The sequence below is a fragment of the Monodelphis domestica genome, chromosome 3 (assembly GCF_027887165.1).
Source record: "Monodelphis domestica isolate mMonDom1 chromosome 3, mMonDom1.pri, whole genome shotgun sequence".
Classification (NCBI taxonomy): Eukaryota; Metazoa; Chordata; class Mammalia; order Didelphimorphia; family Didelphidae; genus Monodelphis; species Monodelphis domestica.
In genome coordinates, this window is record NC_077229.1 from 104,355,692 (window position 1) to 104,363,753 (window position 8,062).

An 8,062-nucleotide genomic window follows, 5' to 3' on the forward strand; every position below is an offset into this window, starting at 1 on the left:
AACATTATTTAACTATCTTAGAATTACAATTATGATTATCTTAAGACTACTGCTAACATTAAAATCTAATTCTCATACAAGGGAGTTCATGCATCAGTTCATTAGGTCATTCCAGTTCTTATAGAAAGCTATCCATATATCATTCCTTATAGCATAATAGTCCCATCACTATTATATGCCATAATTTATTCCTTAGGGACTTTTTTAAGAATCATATTTGAAGGCAACAGGAGAAGAATAAACATAAAAGAACAGGTTGAAGATGGGATGGATGACTGAGAGAGAAATCTTTTGGAGAAAATGGGAAGGAGTTGGATCAAGGGCATATATAAAAGAATTGGCCTTGGAAAGGAAAAGGTTTATTCATTTTTCAGAACTAGAGGGGAAAGTGAGGTATGGTGTGTGAAGATTAAATTAAATCTCTCCCCTGATTTGTGAAGATTAAATTAACTCCCCTGCCCATTTTTAGATTTAATCACCAAAGGTGTAAACATCCCACTTAATTATTAAGTGGGAGAGGTCTGTGACCCTCATGTGCAATAGTAGGTGACAAATCAGAATCGACTAATTGCCCCCTGGGCAGTCCTAAGCAAAGCTTTAAACTATGATTTGTCCATGTAAAAAGTGGAGGAAGGCACAGGAAGTGATGTAAAAGAAAATTCTTTAAAAGGGAGTTACAACTTCCTGCGAGAGAAATTGGTGGGAGATTTGTCTGAGATCTTCATCTGAAATCTTCAGAGAGGTCTTCAACTTCTTCTGGAGTTCTGAGTTCAAGTTGGAGGCTTGTGAATAATCTACTGACTGAACCTGAGACCCTGTACATGGGGAGACTGTCCTTGAATCTCTCCCCTTTGGACTGACATGAGGTGAGTGAAAAAGACTCACTCCTTTCCTGGATTTTCTTTTTTTTTTATAAAATTATTTTATTTGGTCATTTCCAAACATTATTCATTAGAAACAAAGATCATTTTCTTTTCTCCCCCCCCCCACCTCTCCCCTAGCCGACGCACGATTCCACTGGGTATCACATGTGTTCTTGATTCGAACCCATTTCCATGTTGTTGGTATTTGCATTAGAGTGTTCACTTAGAGTCTCTCCTCAGTCATATCCCCTCAACCCTTGTAGTCAAGCAGCTGCTTTTCATCGGTGTTTTTACTCCCACAGTTTATCCTCTGCTCGTGGATAGTGTTTTTTAGATCCCTGCAGATTGTTCAGGGACATTGCATTGATACTAATGGAGACGTCCATCACCTTCGATTGTACCACAATGTATCAGTCTCTGTGTACAATGTTTTCCTGGTTCTGCTCCTTTCGCTTTGCCTCACTTCCTGGAGGTTGTTCCAGTCTCCATGGAATTCCTCCACTTTATTATTCCTTTGAGCACAATAGTATTCCATCACCAGCATATACCACAATTTGTTCAGCCATTCCCCAATTGAAGGGCATCCCCTCATTTTCCAATTTTTGGCCACCACAAAGAGCACTGCTCTGAATATTCTTGTACATGTCTTTTTCCTTATTATCTCTTTGGGGTACAAACTCAGCAGTGCTATGGCTGGATCAAAGGGCAGACAGTCTTTTATCTCCCTTTGGGCATGGTTCCAAATTGCCCTCCAGAATGGTTGGATCAATTCACAACTCCACCAGCAATGAATTAGTGTCCCTACTTTGCCACATTCCCTCCAGCATTCATTACTTTCCATAGCTGTCATGTTAGCCAATCTGCTAGGTGTGAGGTGATACCTCAGAGTTGTTTTCTTTCCTGGATTTTCTGAAGAGACTAGCCTTAGGAGAGATCTATCCTCTTGATAGAGGCTCCCTGCATCCCCAGCTCTTCAGCTACAAGAGCGGAGGCTTCTCTGGTTAAGGACTAAACTCCCTTGCCTGTTTTTGTGCCATGGGTAGGAGCAAAATACTTAGTGCTTAGGCTAGATATCTTACCCTATCCTCTCTCTGATTTTCCAATTTCACTCTTTCTATATTTTGTAAATAAATTGTAAAAAAATTTCTTTGGAATTAACCCCTCTTCCCCCTTATAGGTGTCATAAGAAGGTATCAGTGTAGATTGGCCTCAATTTTCTTGGTAAAATCAGAGACTAGGACCACACCCTGAGGCCTTTGAGGGTGGAAAAAAGGGAATGGACAGATAGTGCTTTAGGAGAATTGAAGAAAGAAGAGAAGATTTGAAATAATTTCTCTAGAGAGGGAAATAGATAACCAAACTAAATATGTTTTATTTCATCTTATCATTACTTTATCACTTTGTTAGTCTCCCTATTCCCATGACCACTAATTAATTTTAAAAGCTGCCATTTTTTGATACCCCAGATGCTAGATTTAGGAGAAGTTCTTCTTCTTTTTTTTAAGTTAAAACCCTTACCTTCTTTCTTGGAATCAATACTTTGTATTGTTTCCAAGGCAAAAGAGTGGTAAAGGCTAGGCAATGAGGGTTAAGTGACTTGCCCAGGGTCACATAGCTGGGAAGTATCTGAGGCCAGATTTGAACCTAGGACCTCCAGTCTCTAGGCCTGGCTCTCAGTCCACTGAGCTACCCAGCTGCCCCTGAGAAGTTCTTTCTTAGGCAGCTAAAACCCAATAAGACAGCAAATCCACCAAAGATGCATCATGATTATAATTTTTGCTTGGTATAAGAGCATTCTTACAGTGTCCTGGAGGGTTGTCTTAGATTCCTAAAGACTAGGCCAGTAAAGAAAAGCTCTTTAAACTAGAAAGGCTTTGACTTCAGGCACCATACTTTTCGTTAAAGGCAATACTAAGTGAAGAGAAGTACCTTAACAGAAGACTGAATATCCAGGGATGAATTTCTTTGGCCATAGTGCTCCAAGAATCTACTTAATTAAGTAGCAAACTTCCTCAGTAGGCAAATCCACATAGATTAAATCACAAATATTTGTAGTTTTAAATAAGTAGGGTTATGTTCTAATGAAAAATCATTTAGCAAAGGAATCAGAAATGTTATTATAAGCCACACGCAGGTTACATATTATTAAAACCATATAAATACAGTCAGTATCTAGATCAATACTGAGTAGGTTACATGACCAATCATGAAAAACAGGAAACCCTCACTAATTAATTCAGGTCTTTTACTGATTGAGCTCTCTAAGTAGTAACTAGATATGGCAAATTGAACTTTTACCAGCACTCATCCGGGAAGACTACCAAAAACATGAAGAAATGAAGTTTTTGTCTTCAGCAAATACAGAGAGCAAGGAGAAATTTGCAGTGCCAGATGGAAACTGCTATATTTATCTTCCCTGTGACCATGTAGTACCTAAGTGTGCACAAAATACAAGTTGATGTGTATTGCAGGAAATAAGATAAAAAGCCTAGAGAAATTTATCTCTGACTCTTCAGGTAATCAGGGAGAAGGAATCATTCCCTGAAAGAATAGAAGAACTACTTTAAGGAGAAAACAAGAATGAAGAGGATATAAGGAGACCAAAGATTAACAAATATATAATTATGTCCCAGAAGAGAAAGAGGGAATGAGGAGCACTGAATATTGGATCTGAGTGATAGGAAGGAGGCTCTCCCTGTTGATGGGAGAGATGGACCATCTCAGGAAATAGTTCTTGTGCTCTATAGAATGATATTGACACATGACCTTAGTTGAGAAGAATGACTGAAGAAAGTTTTGTCATCAAAATCCTTGCACTGTCAAGTGGACTGACATCAGAAACTGATAGAATTTTATCAATGGAAAAGATATTTGAGAAGCATGACCATCTGTATGGTCACTACATATCAAAGACCATGAGATTTTTCTATCTGACTTGCAAATAAAACCTTCCATGTGTGTTGTCTCCTCATTAGAATATGAGCTCCCTTATCAGACAAAGCCAAAGTAAAAATAAATCTAGTTAAAAGAGATAGGGAAGGTAATTATATCCTGATAAAAGGCAGTATAGACAATGAGGAAATATCTGTACTCAATATGTATGCACCAAATGGCAGAGCATCCAAATTTTTAAAGGAGAAACTAGAGGAGCTCAAGGATGAAATAGATAGAAAAACTATACTAGTGGGAGATCTGAACCTTCCCCTATCCGAACTAGATAAATCAAATCAAAAAATAAGAAAGAGGTGAGAGAATCAAATGAAATCTTAGAAAAATTAGAGTTAGTAGACATATGGAGAAAAATAAATAGGGACAAAAAGGAATACACCTTCTTTTCAGCAGTACATGGTACATTCACAAAAATTGACCATGTACTAGGGCACAAAATCATTGCAAACAAGTGCAAAAGGGAAGAAATAATAAATGCAACCTTCTCAGACCACAGTGCAATAAAAATAATAATTAGTAAGGGTACATGGATAGATAAGTCAAAAATTAATTGGAAATTAAACAATATGATTCTCCAAAACCAGCTAGTTAAAAAACAATTCATAGAAACAATAACTTCATTGAAGAAAATGACAAGGGTGAGACATCCTTTCAAAACCTATGGGATGCAGCCAAAGCAGTACTCAAGGGGAAATTTATATCCTTGAGTTCATATATAAACAAATTAAGAAGGGCAGAGGTCAATGAATTGGGATTGCAAATTAAAAAACTAGAAAGTGAACAAATTAAAAATCCTCAGATGAAGACTAAATTAGAGATCCTAAAAATCAAAGGAGAAATTAATAAAATTGAAAGTCAAAGAACTATTGATTTAATAAATAAGACTAGAAGCTGGTACTTTGAAAAAACAAATAAAATTGACAAAGACTGACAATAGTCAGTCTAATTAAAAAAAGGAAAGAAATAAACCAAATTGACAGTATCCAAGATGAAAAGGGAGACCTCACCTCTAATGAAGAGGAAATCAAGGCAATCATTAAAAACTACTATGCCCAATTATATGGCAAAAAATATGGCAATCTAAGTGATATGGATGAATACTTACAAAAATATAAATTGCCTAGACTAAAAGAAGAAGAAATAAATTACCTAAACAACCCCATATCAGAAAAAGAAATTGAACAAGCCATCAAAGAACTCCCTAAGAAAAAATCCCCAGGTCCAGACGGATTCACAAATGAATTCCATCAAACATTCCAAGAACAGCTAACCCCAATACTATACAAACTATTTGACAGAATAAGCCAAGAAGGGGTTCTACCAAATTCTTTTTACGACACAAACATAGTACTGATCCCAAAGCCAGGCAGGTTAAAAAGAGAGAAAGAAAACTATAGACCAATCTCCCTAATGAATATAGATGCAAAAATCTTAAATAGGATACTAGCAAAAAGACTCCAGCAAGTCATCACAAGGGTTATCCACTATGATCAGGTAGGATTCATTCCAGGAATGCAAGGATGGTTCAATATTAGGAAAACCATCCACATAATTGACCATATAAACAAGCAAACCAACAAAAATCACATGATTATCTCAATAGATGCAGAAAAAGCCTTTGACAAAATACAACACCCATACCTATTGAAAACACTAGAAAGTATAGGAATAGAAGGGCCTTTCCTAAAAATAATAAACAGTATATACCTAAAACCATCAGCAAACATCATTTGCAATGGGGAAAAACTCAAAGCCTTCCCAATAAGATCAGGAGTCAAACAAGGATGCCCATTATCACCTTTATTATTTAATATTGTACTAGAAACAGTAGCAGTAGCAATTAGAGAAGAAAAAGAAATTGAAGGTATTAAAATTGGCAATGAGGAGACCAAGCTGTCACTCTTTGCGGATGATATGATGATTTACTTAAAGAATCCTAAAGAATCAACCAAAAAGCTAATCGAAATAATTAACAACTTTAGCAAAGTTGCAGGATACAAAATAAACCCACATAAATCATCAGCATTTCTATATATCTCCAACCCAGTTCAGCAGCAAGAATTAGAAAGAGAAATTCCATTTAAAGTCACCCAAGACAATATAAAATACTTACGAATCTATCTGCCGAGACAAACACAGGAACTATATGAACACAACTACAAAACACTCTCCACACAATTAAAACTAGATCTAAACAATTGGAAAAACATTGATTGCTAATGGGTGGGACGAGCTAACATAATACAAATGACCATCCTACCCAAACTTATCTATCTATTTAGTGCCATACCCATTGAACTACCAAAAAACTATTTTACTGAATTAGAGAAAACCATAACAAAGTTCATTTGCAAGAATAAAGGATCAAGAATATCCAGGGAAATAATGAAAAAAAATACAAAGGAAGGTGGCCTTACAGTCCCATATCTCAAACTATATTACAAAGCAGTGGTCATCAAAACAATTTGGTACTGGTTAAGAGACAGAAAGGAGGATCAGTGGAATAGACTTGGGGTAAATGACCTCAGTAAGACAGTCTTTGGCAAACCCAATGACCCCAGCTTTTGGGACAAAAATCCACTATTTGATAAAAAAAAACTGCTGGGAAAATTGGAAGACAGTGTGGGAGAGATTAGGTTTGAATCAAAATCTCACACCCTACACCAAGATAAACTCAGAATGGATGAATGACTTGAATATAAAGAAGGAAACTATAAGAAAATTAGGTGAACACAGAATAGTATACATGTCAGAACTTTGGGAAGGGAAATATTTTAAAACCAAGCAAGACTTAGAAAGAGTCACAAAATGCAAAATAAATAATTTTGACTACATCAAATTAAAAAGGTTTTGTACAAACAAAACCAATGTAACTAAAATTAGAAGGAAAGCAACAAAGTGGGAAACAATCTTCATAACAAAAACCTCTGACAAAGGTCTAATTACACAAATCTATAAAGAGCTAAACCAGTTGTTCAAAAAATCAAGCCATTCTCCAATTGAAAAATGGGCAAGGGACATGAATAGGCACTTTTCAGTTAAAGAAATCAAGACTATTAATAAGCACATGAAAAAGTGTTCTAGATCTCTTATAATCAGAGAAATGCAAATCAAAACAACTTTGAGGTATCACCTCACACCTAGCAGATTATTCAACATGACAGCAAAGGAAAGTAATGAATGTTGGAGGGGATGTGGCAAAGTAGGGACATTAATGCATTGCTGGTGGAATTGTGAATTGATCCAACCATTCTGGAGGGCAATTTGGAACTATGCCCAAAGGGCGATAAAAGACTGTGTGCCCTTTGATCCAGCCATAGCACTGCTGGGTTTGTACCCCAAAGAGATAATTAGGAAAAAGACTTGTGCAAGAATATTCATAGCTGCGCTCTTTGTGGTAGCCAAAAATTGGAAAATGAGGGGATGCCCTTCAATTGGAGAATGGATGAACAAATTGTGGTATATGTTGGTGATGGAATACTATTGTGCTCAAAGGAATAATTTAGTGGAGGAATTCCATGGAGACTGGAACAACCTCCAGGAAGTGATGCAGAGTGAGAGGAGCAGAACCAGGAGAGCATTGTACACAGAGACTGACACATTGTGGTACAAGAGAATGTAATGGACTTCTCCAGTAATGGCTTTACAATGTCCCTGAACAACCTGCAGCGATCAACGAGAAAAAAAACTATCCTCAAGCAGAGGACAAACTGAGGGAGTAAAAACACCGAGGAAAAGCAACTGCTTGACTACAGAGGTTGAGGGGACATGATTGAGGAGAGATGCTAAATGAGCGCCCTAATGCAAATACCAACAACAAGGCAATGGGTTCAGAGCAAGGACACATGTGATACCCAGATGAATTACACGTCGGCTAGGGAAGGGATGGGGGGGGGGCTATTTGGGGGGGAGGAAAAGAAAATGATCTGTTTCCAATGAACAATGTATGAAAATGGCCAAATAAAATAATGTTTAAAAAAAAAGAATATGAGCTCCTTAAGAGCAGAAATTGTGTTACTTTTCTATTATTTTATCCCCAGTTCTCTGCATTTGGGAAGCATTTAATAAATGTTATTCTTTGGGGCAGCTAGATGGTTCAGTGGATAGAGAGCCAGGACTAGAGACAGGAGGTCCTGGGTTCAAATTTGACCTCAGACACTTCCTGTGTGACCCTGAACAGTTTAAATAACTGTTACCACTCTTCTGCATTGAAGTCAATACTTAGTAGTGATTTTAAGACCCAAGTTAAG